Consider the following 13962-nt stretch of genomic DNA (forward strand, 5'->3'; position numbering starts at 1 on the left):
TTGTTGATAGGAACCTCATATATATACCATGGTGATAATATATATATATATATATATATATATATATATATATATATATATATATATATATATATACATATTCATAAGTCTAGTCTTGGCGAAGTTGTGGGTCAAGTTGTTTTATACTTGAAACATTATGGACCCCTAGTGATGTGTGCGATTTTGCAATAGAATTGTGATTTTGGAGGAGCATCACGTTACCCACGATAAAAGTAGGACGATCATCACACAAACTTTTATAAATCCATATGTTTCAAATTGGCTTGACTCGAAAACTCAAGGGCGTTATGCGAAATGTGAGCAAGATATGTGAAGAGTGCTTGAAACAATTTTTGAATCAATCGAATATATGAAAGCAATAAAGAACAATTTGCAACTGGAAAGTCAAGGCCATCAAACCTCAAGATCTAAATATGATATGTTTTGCTTCGATTACGTCTGCATGAGTACAAAAGGTTTTAGATTACAAAGAGTAAAAGCGGAAAACATTCCTTCCTCTAGACGTTAGTACTTACCCTATTTATAGGGTACAACAGACATACAAAAAATTAAGGACTAGTCTATACATATCGAAACCTATAATGCCTTGTAAATAGCTTAGATAATAAAAGTGCATAACTTTCATTACTTACAGACACAAACTAAAAGATATAGCTTAATACTCTCCTTAAAAATTTTGACTCTACAATCTCCCCGTTAGTGAGAATAGTCGAAACATCAAGCTATAATCTTTATTACCTGTAACAACTCCTTTCAAATCTCCATGTACCAAAGAAAGATTTTCCAGATCGCCACTTTTTCTTTTTTATCATTTCTCTTGTAGTTATTGATACAGATTAACATATTCAAAAAATGAGAGTTCAAGTATCTCTCAATGTCATTCACTTGGATAGAATTTTCGTTACGTTAAACTTCTTGTTTTGTCCTTGAATTACTATGCCAAAAGGATCATGAATAATTTCATCGTCTTCAAACTTATCAATATTCATCCTTCCCTTCAACAAAGATTGAGGCACCTTTGATGTTTTATTGATTGCCATGGCTAGATCTATATAAGTAATTGCCAAATACTCATAGTAACAATCAAGAAACGCCTTTATTTGACCATAGCCAAGAATAAATGCATCTCTATTTGCTTTTGGCACATTCGAAATGTCAACATTTCTCAAAATCTTCAAATTGGTGATAAGATCATTCAAATTTATCAATAGAAATTATGCAATTGTGAAATCGAATGCCACATTGTCTGCCCTTACAACTGAGTATCAAAAGTTTTTTGCAGCAATCCTTCGAACAATACATCAGGCACTATTGACATTGCTTTGATAATCTTTACCAACAAACAAACATCCTCTTCTTTCTTTCCTTGGACTGCATGAAAGTGAATCTTCAATCTCTTGTATTCGTCTTTGTTGTTGAATTTGTCAGCTATGTTGAACTGACTAAACGTGAATAAAAATGATTGATTGGGAAATCAAGTTGATTGAATTCTGATTTTTCAGTGTCATAACTTTTCTTTGGCCTTTTAAAGAATTCATCATTCTCACCAAGGGCTACAATCTTTATTGTTTCATAATACCAATGCTTGTTAGGATCACCTTTGTTTAAGGCTAGTGGATCATTCACCCTTTGACTCAAAATGATGTTAATTGTCTTTTTTCTTTCAATATCTAAAGCTTGTAATCGTTTCTTCTACTTGGCAATTTTTTCAGCTAGAACACATTTCCCTTTGTCTTTGGGATGATCATTTCATGTTGATTGGACAAGGGTAGAACTGGAACCTCCAACTCTTTCATTAATTGAAATTTCTTTATTTTGAGGTTTCAAATGATCAACATTCCCTTGTGAAAGGCTCACTGTTGAAGTGGATGTTTTTTATGACGTGATAACTGGATTTATTGGAATTTGCATAGACATAACTTTCCCAACAACTACTCCTAAATCTTCTCCAGACCCTTAGACAAACAAACACCAACACCTCTATCTCCCCCTTGTGAATATGCATAGGGCGTTAAGAATTTGTTGGTAGTCGAAGCGCCGAATTACGGATCTGAGCCAACTCAGGCTTGATTCTTGTTTTGATGTTTGAAATCATAGCAGAAATGGATTCTTGAGAAATAGAAGATTGAGTCATATGATCAAATTTTGATAATGTCACTTTAAGATCAGATAAGAATACTTCAACTTTCTCAAACACCTTGTTATTCTTCTCATACTTGACTTTTAGATCTTGCGAATAGTCTTTGTTGAAGGCAGTGATATCTTCGACCAGTCGAGTAGTTGCATTTGCTATGACATCAACATTTTTATACAACAAATTGTAATTACCATCCAATTATGCAACGTCCAAAAAATATGATCCAAAAATTTAATTTTTAATTTAAATAAACCAGTATTCCAAAAACATTATCCATACATCTAAAATGAAAATTAGTATCTCAATAACATATCAATCAGAGTGATTTCTCAAAAGTGGAATCCATGTGGTGTGTGCGATGCAGTCATCCCGAGCACTTCCCCTTGGAACCGGAAATACCTAAAACATAAGCTGAAAATCATATGCACAAATCTTAGTGAGTTTCCCAAACTACCTCATACCATACATAATAAATCACATACTAGGCCCCCACCTTACATCAGGTCTCGCCCAACATCGGGTCCCGCCCGACATCAAGCCCCGCTCGGTTTATAGATCTGTTATTCTTAGGCCTCGCCTGTCACAAGGCCTCGCCCACTATACACATACAATCTATATTACATAATCATGCTAACACATTTAATGAACATAAACACTAGCATATGTTCTGGTCCTCAGGCCTCGCCCGACATTAAGCCCCACACGGTATACATAGCAGCACATAACACATGCAGGGCCACACAGACTCCTGGCATCCTAGCATAATCAATAAGGGTCGGAATTGGTGCCTTAGATCCGCTAAACCTAGTGAGGAGACTTACTTCGAATGCTAAAACTCACTGAAGATGCCTTGCTGCTGCCCTGACGACTCCTCGAGCTATTACTACAAAATAACATCCAATTAACACTTAGATTCCATTCTAAAATTCAATAATCCATACTTGGAGTAAAATGACCATTTTACCCTGGCCTAGCTTGATCCAAGACTAAGGCCCAAATCCATAATCTGAATAGCCCAATACCAGAAGACCCTTTAGGGCCCACTCGTGGCCCAATTTTCCAAATTGGGCCTAAACCCCCAATATGGGCCTTACCCTAAAGCCCAATAAATTTTTTTAGCCCAAAATCTTGATTTTAGATGGCCCAAATAATTCCCAACCTTCTAAGCCCAAAACATGGCCCAAACCTAAAGCCCATCATCGAAGCCCATTGATTGCGCTACGTTGGGTGTAACCCTAGTACACCCCACGTACCAGGTTGCTTTACTGGATTGGGAGCGTACTACCATTTACAGTAGGCATAATCGTCAAAAGGCCAAAGAGTCCATTAAGCACTTAATGCTTAATACCAAACATCCAAATCATGGATCTAGCTCCTAATAGACCTCTAAAACCATAAAGCCATTGACTTGGTGACTTTGCATGCCCCAAATGTTCCCAAACTTGAAATATAACATTCTACTTCCATGAATTGAACTCAAACTCATGCATGGGTGAGTTCCAACCCAAAAGATGCTAACTTTAAGACTTAGAAACCTCAAAAATGTCAAGAAGGGAAAATCATAACTTCTGGTATTGCACCAAGCCACCAAAACTCACTCATGGTACCAAAAGTTAACCAAAAGCAAGCTAGAACTAGATCTACGCTATAACACAACAAGTGCAGAGCTTTATACCTCAAATGAGCGCCAAATGATGAAGATTTTCTAATCTATAAGCTCCCACTCATCCAATTAAGCTTCAATACAATCTCCTTCCTTCAAAGCACAAAATTACACTAAAAAAGAACTTCCAAACTCAAGAACACTTAACAATGGAGTTAGGGTTTTATGGAGGCTGATTAGGGACAAGAGGGATGCTGATAGAAAGGATCCTTGAGACATAATGTTCTTTAAATAGTGCTCAAGACGTAAATATTAGGGTTTTGGGGTGGTACGCCCCGCGTACGACATACCCCAAGCCCACAATGAAAAAAATCCAATGACTTCAAGGCCCACAATCAAAATAATTAAATAACAAAATTTAAATAAATACCTTAGAATTATCGGGCTCCTAAGTCCATTCTAACCCCTTATGATGCAACCACTTCACCTTCACTAGCTCTACAACCTTGTTCTTCAAGGTCTTCATCTTCCGATCCAAAATTGCCACCGATCTCTCAATATAATTCAAGCGGTCATCCACTTGAAGATCTTCAAATCATACAAGTACAGAATCATCCACCAAACACTTCACAGCTGAGAGACATGAAACGAGATATGAATCTCACTGAGCTCAGCTGGGAGTTCTAGACGATACACAACCCGGCCCACCCGAGCCAAATCATTAAAGGGACCAATATACATGGGGCCCAGCTTTCCCTGCTTCCTAAGTCGGACGAACCTTTCCAATGTGACACCTTCAGGAGAACTGTATCTCCCACCTGAAACTCTAAATCTGATCGGCGCCTGTCAGCATAACTCTTCTGTCGACTCTGAGCTGTCTGGAGCCTGCTCTAAACCTACTGAATCAAATCAATGGTCTTGAGTATCACCTCAATACTCCCCACGACTCGCTGGCCGACCTCACCCCAATAAATCGGGGTCCTGCATTTCCTCCCATAGAGAATCTCAAAAGGAGGTCGATCAATGCTAGCGTGGTAACTATTGTTATACGAAAATTCTGCTAATGGAAGATACGTATCCCAACTCCCACCAAAATCCAACACGCACGCGCACAACATACCTTCAAGGGTCTAGATAGTCCGCTCACTCTGCCCATCAGTCTGCGGATGAAAAGTTGTACTTAAAATAGGGACGAGTGCCCAACTTGTCATGAAACCTCTTCTAATATCTGGAAGTAAAACGAACAACCCTGTTAGATACCATTGATATCGACACCCGATGACGTACCACCACCTCCCTGATATAGATCTTGACCAACTTCTTTGCAGAAATACTCTACTGGATCAGAATGAAATGTGTGATCTTGGTCAAACAATCCACTTTGAACCAAATAGAATCCACTCCGTGCACAGTCCTTGGAAGCTTCGTGATAAACTCTATAGTGATATCTTCCCATTTCTATACGAGAATCTCCAACGACTGCATCTTCCCGTGAGGACGCTGATGCTCGAACTTGACTTTCCTGCAAGTCAGGCACAACTCGACATACCATGCCACATCCCGCTTCATGCAGGGCCACCAATAATCCGAATGAAGATCCCTATATATCTTCGTTGCCCCGAGATGAATGGAGAACCTCGAATTGTGGGCCTCCTCCATCAAAACTTGGCATACACAACCCAAATACGGAATCCAAACTCGCCGATGTAGAGTCAACAATCTGCAGCTATCATAATCGAAGGAAGCCACCTGTCCCACAATGTGCTCACTCTTCCGGTGCTCTTCCTTCATAGCCTCGGCCTAAGCCTCATGAATCCGCTCCAACATTGGAGTAATCACGGTCATCGTCAAACATATGTCTCTGATTGGAGCCGCGACCGCCTTGCGGTTGAGAGCATCGGCCACCACCTTGGCCTTCTCCAAGTCATAAAGGATCTCACAATCATAATCCTTCACCACGTCCAACCATCGACGTTGCCTCATGTTCAGATTCAGAGGATCCATCAGGTACCTCAGGATCTTATGATCCGTGAAAATAGGAAAACGAACCCTTATAGGTAATGTTGCCAAATCTTGAGGGAGAAAACAACGACCCCAACTCCAAATCATGTGTCGGATAGTTCACCTCATGAGGATTCAACTACCTTAAAGTGTAAGCAATCACGCGACCTCTTTACATCAACACTGCCCCCAGACCGGATATTGAAGCATCACAATAAACCACAAAGTAATCAACACCCTCTGGCAGGGTCAGAATCGGCGCCTCACACAATCGATGTCTAAGAGTCTTAAAAGTTGCCTGCTGCTTAGGCCCCCAACAAAATGTCACCGAATTCTTGGTCAGTCGGGTCAAAGGAACAACGATCAATGAGAAATCCTAGATGAATCTTCGATAATAACCAGCGAAACCAAAAAAACTCTGAAACTCAAATGGAGACCTCAAAACCTCCCATTGGATCAGGACATCGACCGTGGCGGAATTGACCAGAATACCCTTCTGGTTGACAAGGTGCCCCAGAAACTGCACCTCGCTCAACCAGAACTCACACTTGGAGAACTTTGCGAAAAGTCTCTCCCTATTCAATGTTTCTAGCACTTCCCTCAATTGCTCCTTATGTTGCTCCTGATTCTTGGAATAAACCAAGATATCATCAATAAATACTATCACAAACCGATCCAACATCGGTCTACACACATGGTTCATGAGATCCATGAACACAGTTGGAGCATTGGTCATCCAAAAAGGTATCAACACGAACTTATAATGACCATATCAAGTCCGGAAAGATGTCATCCACACATCCTCATCCTGACCCACATTGATGATAACCCGATCGCTAATCAATCTTGGAGAACCAAGATGCACCCGGAAGGTGATTGAAAAGATCATCAATCCTCGAGAGGGGATAACGGTTCTTCACCATTACCTTATTCAACTCCCAGTAGTCGATACACATACGATGCGACCATTCCTTCTTCTTCACAAAGAGAATCGGTGCTCCCCAAGGCAAACTTCTCGGTCTAATAAATCCTTTGTCTAACCGCTCCTACAGTTGTGTAGACAACTCCTGCATCTCGGGAGGAGCCAGCCGATACGGTGCTTTGGCTATCGGAGTCGCACCTGGGACCAGATCAATCCTGAACTCCACCTACCTCTCTGGAGGTACCCTAGGTAAATCCTCCAGGAACACATCCGGATGATCCCGCACAATCGACACATCGTTCACAATCGCCTTACCCTTATCTCGGGTATCCATGAATTAGGTGACAAAACCCGAGCAAACCTGATGAAGATAGCATACGACCCTCGTTGTAGAACACATAATCGGTCCACACTGTGGTCTCTCACCATGAATCACTAACTTTCCCCCACTTAGGGTCCAAACCCGAACTAACTGTTGCCCACAGTCGATCACCACCCCATTAGTGCTCAACCAATCCATACCAACGATAACCTTATTCCCATGCATAGGAAAGAGAACCAAATCAACCAGATACTGCTCAATAAATAACTGAGGAGTACATCCCCGATGAACCCTCTTAACTCGAACCGTCCTATCATCAGCAATCTCAACGTGAAGAGTTCAAACCAGCTCCCCTGGAGCTCTAGCAAATCTCATGCTAAGCGTAAGTGGGACAAAGGATCAGGTATCCCCCGAAACAAACAATCCCAAAGAAGAAATAACATTCACAAGGAAGGATCCTAAAATGAAACACATAAACATAAGCAAGCAATTCAATCTAAATAAAAATATAAGGCGACAATACATACCCGTCATAACATCGGGAGCTGCACACTCCTCCTCTGCCATCAGCTAGAAAGCCCTACTCTTCACCACAGGTGTATCTGCCTAGCCCTGATGGCCATTAGTAATCTGAAGAGTCGCAGGAGCGGGTATTGACATCGGTCCTGCTGCAGCTAAACTCGGACATTGGGCCTTCTTGTGGCCCCTCTGATTGCAATGAAAGCAAATCAGGTATGTTCCATGGATGGTGGTAGTAGTACAATCCCTGCTATAATTACGTTGTCGGCCGCACTTGAAGTAGCCAAAACCACCACCACTCCTACACGGTCCCTCGTGCGTCTTTCCGCACTTGCCACAGTGGCTACGACCCTGATGGTCCCTCGCTCTGGAATCCGATACCTTGGTCCTCTTTTCCGAACCCCTGATGTCCGAACCTCATCTGGCTTCGTCTTCCTCTCCATCTCCAAGTCAATGTCCCTTTCCTTGGCTTAAGCTATCATATCCTCTAACATCTTGTAGTTGGATCGAATCACAAACTGCCGAATGTTGTTCCTCAGCATCTCATGATATCGGGCCTTCTTCATCTCCTCGTCCGCCACATAATGTAGAATCAGAAGTGCCATCTCCCTGAACATTGCGGTGATCTCAGCCACCATCTTTGTAGTTTGGCAGAGATCCTGTAACTCTCACGCTAGCTGTTGGACAACAATCAATTGTGCAAACTCATCTCGAAACCGTTTAGAGAAATCATCCCATGACATCACATCAACCGCATCATCATGCATTGCATGACATACTTCCTCCAACTATTCTCGTGTCGTGTCCTTCAAAAGGCAGGAAGCTAATATGAGCTTGTACCCATTATGACAACCACTGGTGCTGTAAGCGTTAGCAACTTCCGCTAACCTCCGCCTGCTCGCAATGGGGTCCTTTCACCCCATGATAATCCGGAGCTCCACAAGCCTATAACTCCTTGAAAATCAAAGATCATGCTCCTACTGGTGCCATCATCTCAGAAAGAAACGAGCTTAACCGCTCATCCAAAAACCTCCAAGATACCCTCCTTCATCAAGCCAAAGATCACAGGAGTCGGATCGAGAATGCAAAGAGTAATCTCTGCCAAGAGAAACTTCCTAGTCTGCTTCTTGAGCTGCCCAACTCCAAATCCTAAGCCTGAAACCTCCCCGACACTAGAACTGCCAATAGGTATTCCCCGCAATACCACCATACTGAAAATAGACCATATAAACCATCAGAACACATACATCAATATATATATATATATATATATATATATATATATATATATATATATATATAACTCCACAAGTTCCCTGATTTTATCACAACTCTCCTTGAATCGAGTACAAATCCTTTGCTTCCAGTAGTACGAGCCCATACTACCTTCCACATCTATCCGTACTTTCTTCATGGATTATTTTGACTCAAACAAGTTACTATATATCCATACATCCTTCCCTTTTAGATAAATCTCCCATCACTAGATCTCACCCTAGGTTTTGCTAGGGTAAACTCCATACTACTCTCCGCCATTAGCTATAGAAGGAACTCCTGTTAACTTCCTCTAACTAGCTCACGAATATAATTACATATCACTAAAACTAGATATTCTTCGAATGAGAGGTCTCACACTACAATGGTTGGACTCAAACAAGAGCTGCACAATAGAGTTAAAACCTAACCCTCTAAAATTATTTAGTTCCCATAATATGTAACTCAACATATCCATTTACTAGTTAGCTGAAGCTAGTTATAACTTGTAAAAGTACAAAGCAAGTAGCATTTGGGCATCAAGAGTTCAGAATCAAGCATAACCGAAACATGCCATCCTATCACTGACTGATCAGTATTAGCATGAAAGTCTACAAGCTCCTACAAAAGGCTTATAAAGGCATCTCTCCTAGCACTTTATTATGCAAAAACAAAGCATATCCTTAGCCCTAACTAGCATGCGGTTCATAGTTTCACAGATCAAAGCATATCAAATAAAATGTATGGGTAATTTGGGAAAACTTATTTAAGCTCGGCTGATTGCATGCACCACACCCTTTCTTATTTTTGAAAAACCCTTTTTCTTAAAATATTAGTGTGCCCATTCTGTCATACAAATGCTCTGATACCAACTTGAAACGTCCCAAAAAATATGATCCAAAAATTTGATTTTTAATTTAAATAAAACAATATTCCAAAAACATTATCGATACATCTCAAATGAAAATACGTATCTCAATAACATAAAAATCTGAATGATTTAGTGAGTTCCCCAAACTACCTCATACCATACATAATAAATCACAAACTGCGCCCTCGCCCTTAATCGTGCCTCACCCGACATCGCACCCCGCTCGGTTTACAGATCTGTTATTCTCGGGCCTCGCCTGTCACTGGGCTTCGCACACTATACGTATAGAATCTATATCACATGACCATGCTAACACATATAACGATCATAAACACTATCATATGTTACGGTCCTCAGGCCTCGCCCGACAGCGAGCCTCGCCTAATATACATAGCAACACATAACACATGTAAGGGCCACACAAACTCCTAGCATCCTAACATAATCAATAAGTGTCAGAATTGGTGCCTTAGACCTGCTAAACCCAGTGAAGAGACTCACTTTAAATGTTGAAACTCACTGAAGATCCCCAGTTGCTGCCTTAATGACTCCTTGAGCTATCACTACAAAATAACACCCAATTAACACTTAGACTCCATTCTAAAATTCAATAATTCATACTTGGGGTAAAATGACTATTTTACTCTGGCCTAGCTTGATCCAAGACTAAGGCCCAAATCCATAATCTAAATAGCCCAATACCAGAAGATCCTTTGGGGCCCACTCATAGCCCAATTTTCCAAATTGGGCCTAAACCCCCAATATGGGCCTTACCCTAAATCCCAATAAATTTTGTTAGCCCAAAATCTTGATTTTAGATGGCTCAAATAATTCCCAACCTTCTAAGCCCAAAACATGGCCCAAACCTAAAGCCCAACATCGAAGCCCACTGATTGTGCAACGTTGGGCTTAACCTGGGTACACCCCATGTACTAGGCTGCTTTGCTGGATCGGGATGTTTCATGAGTACACATAGCGTACTCCCATTACGTTAGGCGTAATCGTCAAAAGGACAAAGAGTCCATTAAGCACTTAATGCTTAATACCAAACATACAAATCATGGATCTAGTTCCTAATAGACCTCTAAAACCATATACCCAAACTCGAAATATACCCAAACTCGAAATATACCCAAACTCGAAATATAACATTCTACTTCCATGAAATGAACTCAAACTCATGCATGGGTGAGTTCCAAACAAAAAGATGCTAACTTTAAGACTTAGGAACCTCAAAAACGTCAAGAAAGGGCAACTCATAACTTCTGGTATTGCATCAAGCCACCAAAACTCACTCATCGGACCAAAAGTTAACAAAAACAAGCTAGAACAAGATCTAAGCTATAACACAACAAGTTCAGAGCTTTATATCTCAAATGAGTGCCAAATGATGAAGATCTTCTAAATCTACAAGCTCTCACTCCATCAATGAAGCTTCAAGAGTCTCTCCTTCCTTCAAAGCACCAAAATACACTCAAAAAGAGCTTCCAAACTCAAGAACACTCAACAATGTGGCTTGGATTCGTGGAGGCTGATTAGGAACAAAACGAAGGCTAATAGAAAAGATCATTGGGACATAATGTTATTTAAATAGTGCTTAAACCCCAATATTAGGGTTTTGGGGGTATGGACACGTACGTCGTGCGTACCAACTCATATGATGTGCATATGTGCATGGCATCCGTGTTCCTTTTACTCTAGTATGTGTCACACCCCAAACCGAGATGGTAGAAACATTCGGGGGCGGAGGATGTCATGTACAATATCATAACGATGAGTAATAGTAAAAAAAGCAACAACATCCATAGTATTGAAAATATAGTTATTACATTTGTGTTATTAGTATTGTTTGTATGACACAAAAATGTATAGCAAAAGTAGAAGAAAAGTCCTGAATTCTCCGTCTTCTCTAAAACCTGAGCGGGTGTACTTGTCTACTGGTTCCCTAAGAATACAAGTTATTTTGAAAATAGAGTATCAACATTTAAGTTGGTGAGTTCATAAGCATTTAGTATTTGAAATATGTCTTTGTTTCATGAAAATGTTAGTGTGTTTCTCCAAAAAATCCAATATTTATATAATAAATGAAAAGTAGTCTTAGGCCTTATAACCAAAATGTTTGTATTTTATTTTACTCTGAAATAGTGTAAGTGTATGTTTTTCATAAATGCATGCTTTCTTTGCTAGAAAATAGTGTGTTGTACTCGTATGAACTCTACTGTGTGTAGGTATCGGAAAATAATGATAGGAAGTCTTATTACCTAGAATAAAACCACTAGAGTAATGCTTGTCTGGTAAACCTAAATATTTAGTTAATTTTAAACGTGAGTGAGATTATAACCATACTGAACTGACTAGTGGCCTGCACGACGTTCTTCAGGTGTTAGAATGTTATGACATTTGTCACCCCTAGACCTGCAGGTCCAACTGTAGCTAACAGTCGAGGTGTGGGTTTCTCAGCCCCATATAGATCTATACACAAATTCATGCTCTCCTTCCAGGAGACTCTAGCTATAATTTAGGACATTTAACATGTACTCTAGTAGGTACCATGAAGTAGTGGCTCACATTCTAGAATTAACTCATTTACGTATAGTGTGAATATGTTCTCTTGTTCTTGTAAATGAAAAGTATAATGGTAGTGAAAAGTAATTATACTTATGTAATTGTTCATGTAATGCATCCTTAAACTAGTAAATAGTATGAATTTATACCTAAAGTATACCTATTATAGTTTATAAGTTGTTTATATTTGTACTGAAAATGATTAGGGACATACACCTTTTGGTCGACAAGTTAAAAAATGGTTAGAAATAGTCGTTGAAATAAGTTTTATACTTATATATATATATATATATATATATATATATATATATATATATATATATATATTGTAACATCCTGATTCCCCAGGTATACAATTTTATCTAATTATTATGGAGTTTGAGGAGGAACTCGGCGAGTTGGAGCCAAGACTCGCCTAGTAGGGTCGCGGATGTTCATCCGGGTTCACGTCCGGACTCGGCGAGTCCATTAGTGGACTCGGCGAGTCCACGCTGTTTAATGAAACCCTAATCCCCCGGGTTTGGAGCCTATTGAAGGGCACTTATAGCCTCCCATTGCGGCTACCAGTCCCTTCAGAGAACCCTGAGTGAGCCAAATCGTTGTGAGGGAGAAGAAGTCACTTCTTGATCCTTGAACCCTTGGTTTAGCAAGAAGAAGGTGACAAGAGCAAAAAGGAGGTGCGATTCAAGCAGTTCCAGAGCGCGAGATGCGTGAGCAGCATCCGGAGTTGTTTCCAGAGTGAGACTTCGAGGGCGAAGTCTGATTCTAGTGGGGGAGAATTGTAACATTCTGATTCCCCAGGTATACCATTTTATCTAATTATTTTGGAGTTTGAGGAGGAACTCGGCGAGTTGGAGCCAAGACTCGCCGAGTAGGGTCGCGGATGTTCATCCGGGTTCACGTCCGGACTTGGCGATTCCATTAGTGGACTCGGCGAGTCCATGCTGTTTAATGAAACCCTAATCCCCCGGGTTTGGAGCCTATTTAAGGGCACTTATAGCCTCCCATTGCGGCTACCAGTCCCTTGAGAGAACCCTAAGTGAGCCAAATCGTTGTGAGGGAGAAGAAGTCACTTCTTGATCCTTGAACCCTTGGTTTAGCAAGAAGAAGGTGACAAGAGCAAAGAGGAGGTGCGATTCAAGCAATTCCAGAGTTCAGAGACATCATTTTGAGGTAATGGTTCGAACCTCCTTCATTTTTGGTGTTAATCATTAGATTTAGGGGTTTCTAACCCCTTTGGACAGTGATTATGTGGAGCAAATGGTCCCTCTTCGAGTTTGTGCCTTGGATCTGGACTCAAAGAGGTCCAGAGACCTTGACCCTTGGAGCTTTATGGACTAGTTTGGGGTTATTGGCCTTAGGTTGCCATTTTTAGGACTAAATCTCCCTTTTATGCCTTGTTGTGGTTATACAAGCGTCAAGTTTCGAACTTTACGTGACATTCATGCTTGGGGAGGCCAGATCTATGGTTTGGGGAAACATATCTGACCTCAGGAGGTCAGTAGAGTTTGTGCATGGCATGAACTCGCCGTGTTGTTCTTGAGACTCGGTGAGTAGGGTTAGGGTTTCACGTAAATTGATCAGTGAATAGACTTTCCGAGTTGGTGGATGACTCAGTGAGTCAAGAGGGGTTAGAAGACTGGAGTTCAAGGCGGTACTCGCAGAGTTGTTCTTGAGACTCGGCGAGTTGAGTCGGGGTGGCCCCGCGATTCCTGTCTGGTATGACTCGTCGAGCATAGGGGGGGAC

Source organism: Lactuca sativa, chromosome 9 (assembly GCF_002870075.4).
Source record: "Lactuca sativa cultivar Salinas chromosome 9, Lsat_Salinas_v11, whole genome shotgun sequence".
Lineage (NCBI taxonomy): Eukaryota > Viridiplantae > Streptophyta > Magnoliopsida > Asterales > Asteraceae > Lactuca > Lactuca sativa.